We start from the raw sequence: 17,986 nt of genomic DNA on the forward strand, positions 1-17,986 counted from the left end.
TCCTCAATTTCTTTGGCATTTATTTCTGCACCCATGTATTTCTCGATCAGTCTTGATTTTGTGAGCAGAAGAACTGTTTGAATATGATACCAATTCCATTGGAATAATTCATCTCCTATTAAATCACTATTCTTTTTGACCTTTTTGAACTGAAAGCAATATATGTATTTTCATTTGATATTATCAATAGAAAAGACTTGCATTTTCACAGCATTAAATAATATGTTCTGGAATTTTGCATTGTTTCCATTCTTTGCAAAACAGAAATCACATGGCCAGTTTGACCACATGAAGATACACCATCTGTTTCACTCCATGTGTTTGCAAGTAGCTATGAAAATACCAACAATCAGAATACTTGAGTGTGTTGGACACACAACCGTGGTGTAAAGTGGATGAAGAATTTGCGAGAGAGCAGTGAAATCAAATAGCAGTTACGTCACCTCTCGGGTAGAGCTAGCACATGCAACCTTATTGAAACATACAAGATTCTTAAGGGACTTGACAGGATAGATGCTGAAAATTGTTTTCCCCTAGTTATAGAATCTATGACTGAAAGGATTACACATTTGAGACAGGTGAGGAAGAATTTTTTTTAAACTAAGGGTAGTGAATCTGTGGTACTCCTTAGCATTGAGCATTATTGAAGCTGCGTTAAGTGTATTCAAGACTGATACAGATTTTTAATCAGTAAGGAAATTGAGGATTATAGGAAAAACGCAGGAAAGTGGAGCTGAAAGTTATCAGGTTAGCTACGATCCCGTTGAATGGTGAAGTGGACTTAATGGTGTACTTCAGCTCCTATGTCTTATGGTTTTAACAGAATTTGGGTATTGTGGCTTTATAGTTGTTGAAATCCAATGTGGCAAACAAAAAAATGCCTTAGTGCTAGGATTTCAATACATTGCTTATGAAGAAAGAACATACTCACTGTACAATCAGTTTGCAAGGAAAAACAGTTCAACTGCATTATGATAGGAGGGAATATTGGTTGTTGGGGTGTAGAGAGCTTTGTTTGCCTTGGCATTTATTGCTTAGAAAATTACTTGTATAAAAACTGCAGATGACAAATAGAATGTGGCTCAGTTTTAAAGGTATTGGCAAATTAATGATATTAGATTAAAAGCATGACTTTTGTACGTTCATTGTGGATCATTTCAAATTCACATGCATGAATCACAGTTTCAACATGCAGTTGGAATGTTAGCAGTCTGTTCACAATAATGACTTAGTTCATGTTGAACCATTTTCTGGTTCCACTCGCATAGACACGACCTTTGTAAAAATGATTCCGATAGAATGCCTTTGCACAGGCATGAAAGACGACGACAACTGAGTATGACGTTTTGGTGCCACTTTTACCAGTATTGATCAACTATCAAAGACTTTTACGCTCTCCTGCTAATTCCGTCTCCGATACCTCGCTCTCCTTCCTGGACCTTTCTGTTTCCATCTCTGGCAACCACCTGGAAACCAATATCTACTTCAAGCCTACTGACTCCCACAGCTACCTCAAATAAATCTCCTCTCACCCACCTTCCTGCAAGAATGCCATCCCTATTCCCAATTCCTTCGTCTCCGCCGCATCTGCTCCCAAGATGAGGCATTCCACTGCCGGACATCCCAGATATCCTCATTTTTCAAGGATTGCAACTTCCCCTCCACAGTGGTCAAAAACGCCTTTGACCGCATCCCGCAGTAACAGCAAAGACAGAATCCTCCTCGTCCTCACATACCACGCCACCAACCTCCAGATTCAACGTATCATCCTCCACTACTTCTGCCATCTGCAATCTGACCCCACTACCCAGGACGCTTTTTCCTCTGCACCTTATCTGCCTTCTAGAGGGACTGCTGTTTCTGTGACTCCCTTGTCTGCTCCACACTCCCCACCATCCTTGGCACTTTTCCCTGCAACTGCAGGGAGTGCTATACCTGCCCCTACATCTCCCTCATCGCAGGCCCCAAGAAAACCTGCCACATTAAATAGATGTTCACCTGCACATCTGCTAATGTGGTATATTGTATCCACTGTTTTCAATGTGGCCTCATCTACATCGGGGAAACCAACGGAGGCTTGGAGACCGCTCTGTGGAGCACCTATGCTTGGTGCATGACAAACGACTGCACCTCCCAGTGGCGAACCAGTTCAACCACCCCCCCCCCCCCCCCCACCCCAATGACATGTCCATCCTGGGCTGCCTCCAGTGCCACAACGATGCCACCCGAAGGCTGCATGAACAGCACATCATATTTTGCTCAGGAACCCTGCTGCCTAATGGTATCAATGTGAGCTTCAAAATCTTCCCACCCTCAACCTCATCCCAAAACCAGCCCAGCTTGTCTCTGCCTCTTTGACCTCTCCATCTTTTCTCCCACCTCACTGATCCACTCCCACCTCCACCTCCTACCTACCAGTCTCATCCCCGTCTCCTTGACCTGTCTGTCTTTCCTTGACTGAACCAACCCCCATCCTAACTCTTCATCTACATTAACCTTTGCTGACCCCATCCCGGCCTCCTTGAAATGTCTGTCTCCTCTCCACCTATCTGCTCCTTTATCCACCTTCCATCTGCCTCCCCCCGCCTCTCTATTTCAGAGGCCCCTTTCCATCCCCCATTTCTGAAGAAGGGTCCAGGCCTGAAACATCAGCTTTCCTACCCCTCTGATGCTGCCTGGCCTGCTGTGCTCATGCAGTTCTACACCTTGTTATCCGTGCTAATGCTTCAAGTTTTAAAAGTTGCCAATGCAATTTAAGTACTTCAAAAAAAAACTTGCTATGAGTTCTGAACATGTTTGAACCACTTCAGGACCACAGCTTTATCTTAAGGATTATCATACTACTCTCAGGAATGTGATTTTTACTGTGAAAGTTAAGACCTAAGCCTAGAATTTTCAGTTTAGATGTTGAATGTTGTTTTAGAAGCCAAATTATCTGTACAACTCCAAGGGTTACATGTCCAGACAGAAAGAAGTAAACATTTGAAATTCATGCAGGATTTTTAGTATGCACAAACATTTATATACCATCCATTTATTTGTTATTTTATTAACAAAATGATGCTTGAGGCAGAATAACAATACTGTTATTAACTGGACACGAATTAGCAATTCCTACATGACCAGGACATTTTTGCATGTTATTTATGCTAATCCCTCACTGTTTGATTCAGTGTTGCATCTTTGGCTTAGGAGAGTTTGGCTGTCAGCAGGCAGCTTGATTGAAGGGTTGTTGTGTTTCAGCCTCTCAGCTGTAAATTGTCCTCACCTGACATCCTTATAACACTTCAATCAGTGATCAAACAAGGAATCCTAGTTTTGTTAGGTTGGGGTGAGGGGAGAATTTAGAATCAGTGAAGTGTTCAAGCCTGGAACTCTTCCTTTCTGAATTGCTGAATCACTTGCTGCTTTAATCACCTGAGTCTCTGAGGAGCATAGGAAAGCTGATGAAGGGAAGATGTCTTTTGGCCCTTGATGCTACCTTAGAGTTCAAAAATTAATGCACCGTTTACTATTTTTTTAAGATAGTAAAGATGCCAATGCAATCCTCCTTATTTTGCTCATGTTATTGATCTCATAACTTATGTCAATCTCTGCAAAACTAATCATTTTATTACTTCTTCATTTCTGAAGTTTTGGTAATTGCACTTTTAATATTTCCATTAGTGTCCTTAAAAATCTTAAATACCACAACAAGATTCCCTCTCACTATGGTGTGTTGACAATAAGCTCAACCTACTTAGTTTCTTTATCATTCCTGTCTTTTTTCCCATTTAGTCATGGTGTTGCAGACACATTTATTGCCAATCCCTAAATGCCTGAGAGAAAGTGGTGATGTGTTAGATTAGATTCCCTGCAGTGTGGAAACAGGCCCTTCGGCCCAACAAGTCCACAACACCCATTGATATATCCCACCCAGACCCATACCCCTATAACCCACACACCCCTGAATACTACAGGCAATTAGCATGGCCAATCCATCTAGCCTGCATATTTTTGGACTGTGGGAGGAAACGCACGCAGACATGGGGAGAATGTGCAAGCTTCACACAGACAGTTGCCTGAGGCTGGAACCGAACCCAGGTCCCTGGTGCTGTGAGGCTGCAGCGCTAACTCCTGAGCCACCATGCTGCCCACTGTTGCCTCCTTAGATTGCTGAAGTTCTTGGGGGGGAGTCGGGGGTTGGTCTAGGGATACCTGTTAAGGAAGGGTTTTTAAACCCAGGAAAGTCCTGAAAGTTCTAAGTCAAGTGGTGTGTGTTTTGGAGGGGAACTTGTAGGTGGTGGTATTCCCATGTTTTTGCTGCCCTTGTCATCTGGCATCATGTTCTGTCAAGTGATCTTTTTCTCTAATTTTTCCACATCTATGGTGGCCTTTATGTAATATTGTGAAACAGAACTGCAACACTGTTTCAAATTGGGTTGAATTGTCATCATAAGCTCAGTATCATATCTTAGGCATATTTTGGTCCAGACTTCGGTACAGTCCTGGATCCTATTTTACTTTGTTGAAATTGTTGCCTCTCACTATTGTAAGAAGTTGCAAGAATTTTGTCTTTATCAATAATCCTTTTCTTGGGCCTCTATTTAGGATTTTTTAGACCCAATATTTATTCTAATTCTCTGTTGCCATTGTTTTGCATTTGCTGACTTTGAAGTCAAGTTGCCATTTCTGTAGTGGTAGAACCAGATGAGGCGGAGTAGAATGGCTCCTCCTTTTCCCCCCACGCCATATTTGATTAAACAGGGTTTTGAATTTTTAAAGAATGTATTTGCAAACTCATTGTGTACTTAAATAGTTACATATGGATGAGGAAAAAATTAGCCAGACAGGATTTCTTGAGTTCACCAAGTAAGGAGTAGTTGTGTTATACACAAAACCAGTCAGTTAAAATGATAAAAAAGTGAAAAGATTGTCTCAACTTCAAAATGTATACATACACGTACAAAGCAAACATGCAAAATACAAATTACTGAGTAAAAGGTTGTTTCAGTGACACTCTGATTTGCAAGGAAAAGACAAGCAAGAGCCCATTGGGTAATTGGGTTGGCTGTGGCTATGAAAAGTCTTTGTACTTGCGTGAGCAGTTTAAGATTGTAGCCGATGTCTTTGTCTTTATCTTTTCCTAAAAATATTGCTGTCGTGTTTCTAGTCTTCCTTTAAAAATTGTTTGTCTGCTGGAATGTGGACACAATCAAACTCAGCAAATAAGGTGGCACCTTAGATGGAATTAGAGAGTGGAGCTCCTCAAAGGTGCTAGTGACTTTTTAATATTATGCCCTTGGTAAAAACACACAGTGCCAAGATAGTCACAAGATGGACTTCTATTGCCATCACAAGTTCAAAAAGACCATTGCTGATTTCAAATGGTAGCAAAAGGTCCATTCTTCATTTGTTAAATGCTATGAATGTAACTGTTATGATTGACCAGGAAGAAAACCGTTTACACGTTTCCAGAGATTGGACTCTAGTGGGATCTTCACTAACCTTGTACCTCCACTTCGAGGGAATGAAATGTGGTCTACAGAGTAATGCAAACTGGCAGCCACTTGTAGATTCAGTCGATGTCTTTGTCTTTGTTTCAATTAAAAACTGTTCTTTATAAAAGCAGATCATTGATTTTTAAATTATTGGTTAGAAACAATACTTAAAATGAGCATTTTGATAGGAATAACAGCAAAATGGCCTATGTTTTAAATGGTAAAATATTGCTGCTGTGCAGAGAGACTTGTGTGTCCTTGTGCATGAATTGCTGAAGGTGGGATTGCAGGTGCAGCAGGTAATTAAAAAGGCAAATGGAATTTTGTCTGCCTTTGCTCGAGGGATGGAGCTTAAAAACAGGGAGGCTATGCTGCCGCTGTATAGGGTCCTGGTGAAGCCACACCTGGACTACTGTGTGCAGTTTTGGTCTCCTTACTTGAGAAGAACTATACTAGCACTGGAGCGGGTTGCAGAGGAGATTCACTCGGTTGATTCCCGAGTTGAGAGGGTTGGATTATGAGGAGAGACTGAGTAGACTGGGATTATACTCATTGGAATTCAGAATAATGAGAAGAGATCTTATTGAAACATATAAGATTATGAAGGGAATAGAGAAGGTCGGGGCAGGGAAGTTGTTTCCGCTAGCAGGTGAAACTAGGACTGGAGGGCATCACCTCAAAATAAAGGGAAGCAGATGTAGGACTGAGGTCAGGAGGAACTTCTTCACCCAAAGCGGTGTGAATCTGTGGAATTCCCTGCCAAGTGAAGTGGTTGAAGCTACCTCACTAAATGTTTTAGGGGAAAGGTTGAGTAGATCAGGATTATTTTCATTAGAAAGACGGAGATTGAGTGGGGCGGACCTGATTGAGGTCTACAAAATCATGAGGGGTATAGGCAGGATGGACAGCAAGAAGCTTTTTCCCTGAGTGGGGGGACTCGGTTACATGGTTTCATGGGTTCAAAGTGAGAGGAGGAAAGTTTATGGGTGATATGCGTGGAAAGTTCTTTACACAGAGGGTTGTGGGTGCCTGGAACGCGTTGCCAGCGGAGGTAGTAGACGCAGACATGATAGTGTCTTTTAAGATGTATCCGGACAGGTACGTTTTTGGGCAGGGAGCAAAGGGATACAGACCCTTAGAAAATAGTTGACAGGCTTGGAGGGCCGAAGGGCCTGTTCCTGTGCTGTAATTTCCTTTGTTCTTTGTTCAAAGCTCAATAAATTTTTGAATAGTAAAGGAATTAAGGGTTATGGTGAGTGGGCGGGTAAGTTGAGCTGAGTCTCAAGATCATCCATGATCTTATTAACTGGTGGGGCAGGCTGGAGGGGTCAGATGACCTACTCCTACTCCTGCTCCTTGTTCTTATGTTCTTATCTCTTCACAAGAATAGTCATTTTTCTAATCCTTGCAGCAGTTTTTAATTGCCTATAATTTTTTGAACTCTGGTAACAATAACAAATGATTGCAATCATCTTTTTGATGTCCATTTTCAGATCACTATTGATCAGTACTGGAGTTTAGTTTAATATCATTGTTCAGTTTGGTACAGATGCGAGACACTATACGATGATTGTATTTTAAACTGTCCATTTTGATTTGAGGTAAAGCAATGCCCTGGTGTGTGAGTGAAGAAATAGCAGTGAAATCTGCCCAGAGGCAGGGCCGCGTGATTTGGTTGCCATGGGACAAGCCCTAGTGGAAGCTCAAAGAAACTAAAGTGCTAGCTTTCACCCTTTTGATATAAAAGAGGGTCACCTGATTCAGAGATCTGAAAAGAATGCCATAAGCAATGCCAGGCGTAGACTGTTTCCACCATAACCATCACGTAGAATGTTAGTGAGAATGAATTCCCTGTTTGAAGAGTTGGAATTTGTCGAGGATTGAAGTGCAAGGTGTCACTAGAGGGTGCCTTGATGCTGGAAATCAGTTCGATGATGCTCTGGATTGTGAGTAAAGGGACTTTTAAAAAGACACCAGATTCATCCCGGTGTAGCATGCAAAACTGCCTTTTAATACTCGGGAGAAATTTGAAACTCTAACTGCAAGGTATAAACCGTAAATGTGCTGTAGCATTTACAGTTGTAATTAGGAAGAATATCTTTTCTGTACTGTACATAGCAGGAAGCTAAGACTAAGTTAGTTTTAGTTTGTTTTGTTGCATTTAAAATCTTAAAATTATCATACTTATCCTATGACTCTTCTGTCAGTTGCTGTGCAATATTTATCCCTCAAAAAGTTACAGGCCTCTCAGGAACACTTCACATTCCTCTCATTTGTATGTTGTGATGCCAAATGGTTTACCATCAGAAACCAATGTTTGTGAAAAATAAAAGTGTTTCAAAATTAATTTCTAAAAATCCGGTAATGGCAGTTTCAGTTTGCAAGGATTATGCATATTTTTTAAGAACTGAAATCTGTGTGGTTAAAATACAATTTGGAAAGTGCACATGCCCAATTTGTGAATGCTATACTTCAGAACTGGCATTGAAAGGATATGCCATTTTAAAGCTCTTGAACTTATATTAAAGGTTATGCCTAGTATACTTGGTATACATTGTCTTAGTATATGTTTGTTTGCTTTGTTGAAGGCAAGTACACAGATGGATCGGCTCTGAATTGGCACAAACACATCCGTTTTGGTACAACTGTTCCTCAGTTTCTGTGTAAAATCCACATATGATTAATATTGTACCTGAATTTTAGTTCATTCTGGAAAATTCCATTTATGTGCGGTTTAATTTGTACTACAAATACAGCCATCAATCTTTCTAAATTAGGCAGTATTTTCCTAGGTAAAATCTTATCTTGCTTGCCAATTTAAATTGTCTTTGGGTTTTGTTTTACCATGTATAAGCTCACAGCAACCACAGTCTTGTTCCTTAGATTACCTTGCTGTGACTAAATCAGTTTTTCTTTTTCAAAATTGTTGATGGAGAATGGATAATGTGAGGGGGGCTGGTAATATGATACTTTAATGATATGATGGCAGCAAATAAAGCTGTTATCAATCGGATTTTTTTGATATAATGTTAGCTTGGTTTTACTCTTGTCCGCAGGATTAGCATTATCAGTTATCCCTATCTTGATATTGAACCATTTGAAATTTTCATGAGCAGTGTTCTACACTGCTAATTTTGAGGGAGTTTTGTCAGTATTTTTTTTTGTTACAAGAGTGGAAGGACATAGGCTAACAGCTGCGTTATTCCAAGAGATGCAGTCTTGAATTGATGGACTAGTAATTGAGTTAATAAGAACTTGTCTTGCCTGAAAGTAGAATGGGGTGGAGAAAGGATGCACGGTAGCATTTAGTTAGAGGGAAGGATTGATGGAGATCAATGGAGAAAGTTGCCAGTGAGCAAAAGAATGAGAGTGGGCCATAAGAAGCTAAAACCTTATTCTTTGGAGAGAAATTTCATCTTTCAAGTTATTAGTTCCTTTCCTTCATCTGAAGAATTACTATAGTTTGGGCATCCAATATACAAGAATACTACAGCTGTGCTCTGTAAAAGAGCTTCAGAATGCATATTGCAGTTTTGCAAGACAGTATTTTTCTCTGTTAGGAAGAATGCCAAATGTGAAGGAAGCACATTAATTCATATGTGTTTATGAATTAGGAATAGAAGGGGACCACTTGATCCTTTCGGCCAGGTCTGTAATTGAATAAATTCATGACCAATCTGTTTGTTCTGAATTCCACATTCTCATCTACTCCAATAACTTTTGATTTCCTAACAAGAATCTATTGACCTTTGCTTTAAAAATATCCAATGATTCCACCTCCACTGCCCTCTGATACAGGGAGTTCCAAAGTTGTACAAATTTCCGAAAGAAAAAGTACCCATCATCTCTGCCCACTAATTAGAGTGGCTCCTAATTATAAAATAGTGTCTTCTAGTTCTGGACTCACCCACCAGGGTAAACATCTGTTTCTACATCCACCTTGTCAAAACCATTCAAGATCTTTTAATCCCAACCTGTCGAGTCATTCTTCAAAAGACAATCCTCTGATTCCAGGGATAATGGGAACTGCAGATGCTGGAGATTCCAAGATAATAAAATGTGAGGCTGGATGAACACAGCAGGCCAAGCAGCATCTCAGGAGCACAAAAGCTGACGTTTCGGGCCTAGACCCTTCATCAGAGATTCCAGGTATCAGTTTACTAAACCACCTCCAACACACTTAATTCTTTCTTTCAATGAGGATGAGCTGCACATGCGATTCAAAATGCAGTCTCACAAAATGCCCTGTACAACTGACGCGTAGTCGTCTTCCTTTTACGTCTGATCCTACTCCTAGTAAAGGATAGCATTTCATTAGCCTTAATTACTTGTTGTATGTGCATACTAATGATTTGTGACATGCACTATGTTTGCTAGATAGATGCCTCTGCACCTTGCAATTCTTTTGTCAATCCTGGTTTTAAATAAAACTGCTTAGTTAAAATTCTTCCTACCAAAGTGAACAATTTCACATTTATCCACATGATATTCCATCTAGCAGATCGTTGAATGCTCACTTAAACTTTCCATAATTGTCTGCACCCTTGCTTTGCTGGAAAACTGCAGCATATCCAGTAGGCCTAGGCCTGATGCAATGTTCTAGTGAAGGCCAGCACAAATAGGAGGAACAGCATCTCATTTTCTTTTTAGCCACTTTACAACTTTCCAGATATAGCATCATTCAACAGCTTCAGCCCACGAACGCTCGCCTGTTTTGTGTAGATCCCCTTCCTGCAGTGTCTTGTTTGCATGAGTTTGCTCTCAGCGGAGCTGACCTGTTTTCTGCTGTCAGTGCGTGTCATTAACACCTATTTTCCATCTATAAAACCTGTCTACCACTATTAGCACTCCATTTTGCCTTTTGCTCTGGGTAGCATCACCATCTGTGATTGTTCCTTTCATCTTAGTCAATAGCATAAAAATTGTCATTTTCCAACTCCCTTCAGTTCTGAGGAAGAATCAAATTGGTTTCAAAGTTAACTCACTGTTTTTTCTATTTGTTATTTTATAACATTATGAAACTTTTCCAGAATCAAATTTTGGAAAGTTATTGCCAACACATTTACGATCTCATGAGCCATCTCTTTTCAGACCCTAGGCTGAAGTCCATCAAGGTCCTGGAGACTTGCTAATCTGCACCTCCATCAATATGCTTTCCACCACTTCACTGCTGATTATAATTTCATCAATTTGAAATCCTCTTTCACTGTCCTGATTTCCAGATATTGCTGGGAATACTTTCCAGCCACTAAAATACTTCCTTGAAGCATTGTCACTATTATGATGTAGGAAAATAATGGCTGTTATATGTGCACAGTAAGGCCCTAGTAATGAGATAAGGGCCAGGTTTCAACTAAGTATAGTCACAGTGCTGGAAAACTTCCCTTGCTGTTCAATGAATTGTATCATGGATTTAAAAAAAAATCCTCGGATGTAAAAGATGTAACAAAGATGGCATGTCTAACAGTGAGATCTCCCTCAGTATGGGCTGAAAAGTGGCAGAGATTTTGTACTTATGACTTGGTACTTGAATCCCGCCTTCTGACTCACAGGCAAAATTGCTAAAGCCTCGACTGTAGAAATTAATGAGGATAATTTGAGATCATCTTTCTTATTAGTTTAGTATTAGAGCTGTCACAAACTTACCACAGAGTGAGGGTTTGTTCTTTTAGCCTTCCACAAGGTGAACTCTTAATTAATTACAGAGATGTATCAAACATAAGCTGCTCATTTTCTCACAGGGATCAAGGGAAGAATTTGAGTTATTGACCATTCACGGAGAAGTGTTTTGCAGAATTGCTTGTTAGTTTAAAAGTTATACGTGTTGATCGATGACTATTCATTTGCCTGTTTGTTTCATTACATAAAAAAATAAAAAATTCCATTTCTTAATTTTTAGATCTCAATTCTTTTCTTTAAAAAATGTTGTTCCACATTCAGTATTGTAAAATCAATTGTAGGCCTCAGTTAGATGCATGAAAACTTTTGGAATTCCCTGTAAAACATTGTACATTTCCTAGTTTGTCCTTGACATGTGCTCACAAGAAACTTAGACTTGTGTTATTTTTGAATGTCACCTCTCCGGGGGAAAAAAGAAATCTCCAGTGTACCTTGTGTAGGAATTATGGAAAAGATATTAGTCAGAATTTGAACAAAAATATTAGCGTTCCAGGAAACATGTTGCGCAGCATATTTTCTTCAATTCATTCTCTGTGGTCTTATGTTCCAGAGACAGTCGTGGGGTATAATGAAAATGTTTTAAAAAGATTCCTTTTCCCTTTAAAAATAAAGGGAAATTTTTATTTGTTTTGTACATTTGTTTTGTACATGATTCAAAAAGGTTTGTACACCAGATCACAGTTAATGCCAAATATAGTAGCAAAATTATGCATTTTTGTCTGTTTCATGAGTAGTCACATTAACCTTTCAAGGAATCTTAGTGGTAGTTTGATTTTCAAAGAGTACAAAATCAGTTTTTAAAATTTTTTTTCATATTTCTATCTTGCTTTAGTTGCTTAAGACCTATGGTTGATTGGTTAGTGTGTATTTTGAGTTATTGCTAGATGCTCACTGTACCTGACATAGAGGGAGTGATAAATTTTTGGCTCTGACGGAGGGAAAGTTTATATCAGCACAAGTGAAATTTACTTTGTGTATCTTATGTTGTTAGATGCAAATAATAGGTACATGTTTGTATACAGTTTTCACCTACTTCAGTTGTTAAGTGTGACGTGCCCCTAATTACTTCAGCTTAAAAAAATTGATATCCATCAATAGTGATATGAATAGTCTGAAATTAGCTGCAAATTTTTAAATTCTAAACAAATGATTGTAATGTTCATTAATTTCTACTTCGGTGGTTATTCGCTGTTTGAAGTTTTTGCTTTTCAGGAATTATTATTTGACTCTTTTCATAGTAATATAATGTAGATTGTGTAGATGATGAATAAAGGCAAAATACTGCAGATGCTGTAAATCTGAAACAAACAGAACACTGGAAAAACTCAGCTGTTCATGGCAGCATCTGTGGTGAGAAAAAACACATTCTGTGTGACTTTTCTTTAGAACTGATGTAGATGTTGAAATCACTGGTTCCGCCTCTGAATCAGGGGTTCACGTAATCTAAATTGATACATTAGTACAATACTGCATTGAGGGAGATATTCAGCTGTCCCCCTGACCTTTTAAACTTACACCATGTTTTTTGGAGAAGGGCTGAATAGTTGTCCTTGTGTCCCAGCTAACATTTTTCCATCAACCAACGCCACTAAAATTAATTATTTGGTGGTCATTAACTTTGCTATATGCAGATTTGTTGCTATATTTCTACCATTTAATACAGTGACTATATTTCATTTATTGTTTCATTCTTGTTTGGTTATGTGGTGCATTTTAAGCAAACAGTGAAGTATTTAGTAGTTTCACACAAGCATTTAAATGAAAGCTGCCTGCTTGATTAAGGAGAAAAGAAAATGCATTTAATTTCAGAAGAAGATTGAGTTAATAGGTACATCCACATTGTTTCCTTTATGGTTTTTAGGGTAAGGAGGAGGGGGTTCACTTCTTTTGGCAGTGATGTGCATTGGGAAATTTGAAGATGTGAAAGATGCTGTGTAAATCCAATTTCTTTCATTATCTGTAGAAATAACCTGTTGTGGATTTTCAGCTCAGGTATGTCCTGGTTTTAATCAAGGCGTAGATATTTCTCATAAACCAAGTTCAAGCATAAGACCTAATGATGTACGAGCAGACTGGCAGCCCATCAAATCTGCACTGCCATTTGATCGTGGTTGATATGTTTTTCCAACCCTGTTCTCCTGCCTTCTCTCTGTAACCTTTCATTCCCGTACCAATCAAGAATAATCTACCTCTGTATCACATGTACTTAATGACTTGGCACCCACAACCTTCTGCAGCAATGAGTTCCACAGATTCCTCACCCTTTCGCTGAAGAAATTCCTCTTCATCTCACTTCTAAAGGGTCATGCAATCACTCCAAGACTATGCCTTCAGGTCCTAGTCTTGCCTGTTACTAAAAAGCATAACTCCTTACCCTAATAACCATAAAGGAGACAAACAATGTGGAATTAACAAGTAACACTGCCCTCTTCTGAAATTCAATGCATTTTCTTTCCTTCTCAATCTCCAGGTCCACACTATCCATGACTGTCAGTATTCTGTAAATTTCAATGAGAGTCTCCTTTTGTTCTTCTAAACACAGACCCAGAGCCCTTAACTGTTCCTCATATAACAACCCTTCCATCCCACCCCTCTGGATCCTCCAAGGCCAGCACATCCTTCCTTAGAATACAGAACCCAAAATTGCTCTCAGTATTCCAAATGCAGTCTGACCGGAGCATTACAGCCTCAGCAGTAACTCCCTGCTCTTGTGTTTTAGCCTTTTCAAAACAAATGGTAACATTGCATTTGCCTTTCTAATTGCCAACTGAATGGGAATGTGAACTCAAAATCCTAAATCCCTTTGTGCTTCAGATTTCTGAAGCCTTTCTCCATTCGGAAAATAATCTATGCCGCTTTTCTTCCTACTAAAGTGCATAACCTCATGCTTTCCCACCATGTATTTTATCTGCCACTGTTTAGCTTGTCCAAGTCCTCCTTCGGTCTCTCTGCCACCTCAATGCTACCAGTCCCCTCCACCTGTCTTTGAGTCATCTGTAAACTTAACAGCAATGCCTTCAGTTCTTTTGCCCAGATCATCAATCTATAATGTGAATAGTTGTGGTCCCAACACTGACCCCTGTGGAACTCTACTAGTCACTGGCTGCCATCCTGAAAAAGCCCCCTTTATCCACACTGTGCCTCGACCAGTCATCCAATCTTCTGTCCATGTCAGTACCTTGCACCTAGCACCAGGGATTCTTATCTTATTTAGTAGACAACCTGTCAAAAATCTTGTGGAAATCCAAGTAGGGTATTGACTATCCGTTGTCTAACTTGCTTGTTGTGTCTTTAAAGAATTTGCCAGGCAGTCCTCCCTTTGATGAAGCCATGCTAACTCAGCCCTATTTCACCGTGCACTTCCAATCTTGTTCTTAATAATAGACTGTTAAAACCTTGCCTATAATTTTCTGTCTTCGGCTTCCCTACGTTTTTAAGCAGGGATGCTAAATTAGCCATATTCCTCTGCGACAGTCCCTGATTCCAAGGATTCCTGAAAGATTGCCACCAATGCCTCCACAAACTCCTCAGCTTTCTCCTTCAGAACGCTAGGGTGTAGCCAGTCCAGTACAGTCCAAGTTTTCAACTTCTCCCAACACCTTCTCCAGTCTCAGAGATAATGGGAACTGCAGATGCTGGAGAATTCCAAGGTAATAAAATGTGAGGCTGGATGAACACAGCAGGCCAAGCAGCATCTCAGGAGCACAAAAGCTGACGTTTCGGGCCTAGACCCTTCATCAGAGAGGGGGATGGGATGAGGCTTTTGAAATAAATAGGGAGAGAGGGGGAGGCGGACCGAAGATGGAGAGTAAAGAAGATAGGTGGAGAGAGTGTAGGTGGGGAGGTAGGGAGGGGATAGGTCAGTCCAGGGAAGACGGACAGGTCAAGGAGGTGGGATGAGGTTAGTAGGTAGCTGGGGGTGCGGCTTGGGGTGGGAGGAAGGGATGGGTGAGAGGAAGAACAGGTTAGGGAGGCAGAGACAGGTTGGACTAGTTTTGGGATGCAGTGGGTGGGGGGGAAGAGCTGGGCTGGTTGTGTGGTGCAGTGGGGGGAGGGACGAATTGGGCTGGTTTAGGGATGCAGTAGGAGAAGGGGAGATTTTGAAACTGGTGAAGTCCACATTGATACCATATGGCTGCAGGGTTCCCAGGCGGAATATGAGTTGCTGTTCCTGCAACCTTCGGGTGGCATCATTGTGGCAGTGCAGGAGGCCCATGATGGACATGTCATCTAGAGAATGGGAGGGGGAGTGGAAATGGTTTGCGACTGGGAGGTGCAGTTGTTTGTTGCGGACTGAGCGGAGGTTCACCTGCACATCTGCCAATGTGGTATACTGCATCCACTGTACCCGGTGCGGCTTCCTCTACATTGGGGAAACCAAGCGGAGGCTTGGGGACCGCTTTGCAGAACACCTCCGCTCAGTCCGCAACAAACAACTGCACCTCCCAGTCGCAAACCATTTCCACTCCCCCTCCCATTCTCTAGATGACATGTCCATCATGGGCCTCCTGCAGTGCCACAATGATGCCACCCGAAGGTTGCAGGAACAGCAACTCATATTCCGCCTGGGAACCCTGCAGCCATATGGTATCAATGTGGACTTCACCAGTTTCAAAATCTCCCCTTCTCCTACTGCATCCCTAAACCAGCCCAGTTCGTCCCCTCCCCCCACTGTACCACACAACCAGCCCAGCTCTTCCCCCCCACCCACTGCATCCCAATACCAGTCCAACCTGTCTCTGCCTCCCTAACCGGTTCTTCCTCTCACCCATCCCTTCCTCCCACCCCAAGCCGCACCCCCAGCTACCTACTAACCTCATCCCACCTCCTTGACCTGTCCGTCTTCCCTGGACTGACCTATCCCCTCCCTACCTCCCCACCTATACTCTCTCCACCTATCTTCTTTACTCTCCATCTTCGGTCCGCCTCCCCCTCTCTCCCTATTTATTCCAGTTCCCTCTCCCCATCCCCCTCTCTGATGAAGGGTCTAGGCCCGAAACGTCAGCTTTTGTCCTCCTGAGATGCTGCTTGGCCTGCTGTGTTCATCCAGCCTCACATTTTATTACCTTCTCCAGTCTGATGGCCACAACAGTGACCTCTGCCCTGATTCTCTTGAAGTACTGGTATGCTGCTAGTGTCTTCCACTGGAAAATTGATTCAAAGTACCTATTCAGTTCCTCTGCCATTTCTCTGTTCCAATTACAACTTTTCCAGCCTCATTTTTCCACTGGTTCAGTGTCCGCTTTTGCCTCTCATACGTTTCATATTTCTGAAACAGCCTCTTGCAGTCTTTGCTAGATAGTGTGCCCTCATACTGAATCTCCTTTTCCCAATCCTCTGGCTGCCCAGGCATATCTGCAGCACGTGGCACTTGGACCTGGGCCTCCTTGCCCAGAGGTAGGGACATTAACATGTACTATAAGATCTTCCAAGTACATTGCAATACCACACATAATGGCATAAGAAATAGACTCGAAATTACCCCATGGACCACAGTGAAGAGGAATAAAATGGTGTAATTTTTTGTCATAAGACCAAAAAGCTCTAAGTTTGTATTCCTGGTCTTTGCTAAGATGAGTTTTAGCCAGCAGAGTGGAAAAATTGGAGAGATTTTGCTTCTGATTGCTAGAAATGTTTTTACAAATGCTAGATGAAGTTGAGCACAATTTAACTGCCATTATAGTTGAATGGGACATTTGAACCCACTGTCTAGAAATGAGCAGTGCCTGCTTGAACGAGGTATTGCAGACCACCTGCAATATCATTGCTCAGTTCAAAGAAACATTTTGCTCACTAAATCAAAAGGTGTTTTTCATAGCCTATAGCTTCAGTAAATAGAAGTGAAAACACAGTTTTATAAAAGAACACAAATATTTGAAGAAAAGGAAGTGAAATGAAGCTTTGTTTCAATCTTGTTCAGTCATTTTGCTTTGCTTTGCATATTAAGCAAATATTTCATCTGGACACTGAAGTATTCACTATTGCCACATAGACATATAAATGAAGAAGGGCCTGTTTGATTGAGAAAGAAGAGGAAAAAACAGCCATTTACACTGAATATGAGTTCAGAATGTTAGAAACTGTAGATCTACTTTGATTATCCAACCCACAGCTGCCTTGAGTTTCAAATAAATTTACCGATCTTGTTGATTAGCTCAGCTGACTAGATGGGACGATTTGCGTTTTGCTAACAATGTGGGTTCATTTCCCATACTGTCTGAGGGAGTTACCATGAAGGACTGTTCTTGTCAATGTCTCCCCTCACCTGAGGCGTGGTGATCCTTGAGATAAGCAACCACCAAGTTATCGTTCTCTAACAGGAGAGCAGCCCAGTGGAGTGGATTAGACAAAGGTGACTTTATCTTTTACATATCTGTATGTTGCTACTGTTATACGATATGTCACATATGTTTATAATTATTTTGGCATTAATTTTTCTTAGACATTCATTAGTTGGTGTGACACAATAAACTTGCAAGAGTTTGTGTTTAGTGGGAAAATTTGCTTCGTAACATGTATTCCATAGTCTGTTACTGTTGAAGACTCCTACCAGGAGGTCAGGAGTAAAGCAGCCCAGAATAGATCTTACATAAAGGTGCAGTTTTGTGATAAAATATTAAGCATTCTTCAAAAGGGAAAATACCTAATTAAGGATATTCTGTTTATAAAAATCTAAATGCATACATTTTGCATAATATCTACTGTTTCTTTATTGGCAGTTAATGTTAGATGTTACATCTGGGTTTGCTTTAATTCTTCCAACTGTTTTTTTTTAGGCTGATGCTATTACAGACGGAAACCTGGCATCATTGATAATATTTTGTTTT

At 40.8% G+C, this 17,986-nt stretch overlaps 1 protein-coding gene across 1 annotated transcript in view; it reads left to right on the forward strand.

The window, feature by feature from the left end:
• eif3hb (eukaryotic translation initiation factor 3, subunit H, b) overlaps positions 1-17,986 on the forward strand; it is a 50,944-nt gene that overhangs the window by 20,689 nt on the left and 12,269 nt on the right. The gene's annotated exons all lie outside the window — the stretch shown is intronic.

This window comes from Stegostoma tigrinum, chromosome 5 (genome assembly GCF_030684315.1).
Source record: "Stegostoma tigrinum isolate sSteTig4 chromosome 5, sSteTig4.hap1, whole genome shotgun sequence".
Taxonomy (NCBI): Eukaryota; Metazoa; Chordata; class Chondrichthyes; order Orectolobiformes; family Stegostomatidae; genus Stegostoma; species Stegostoma tigrinum.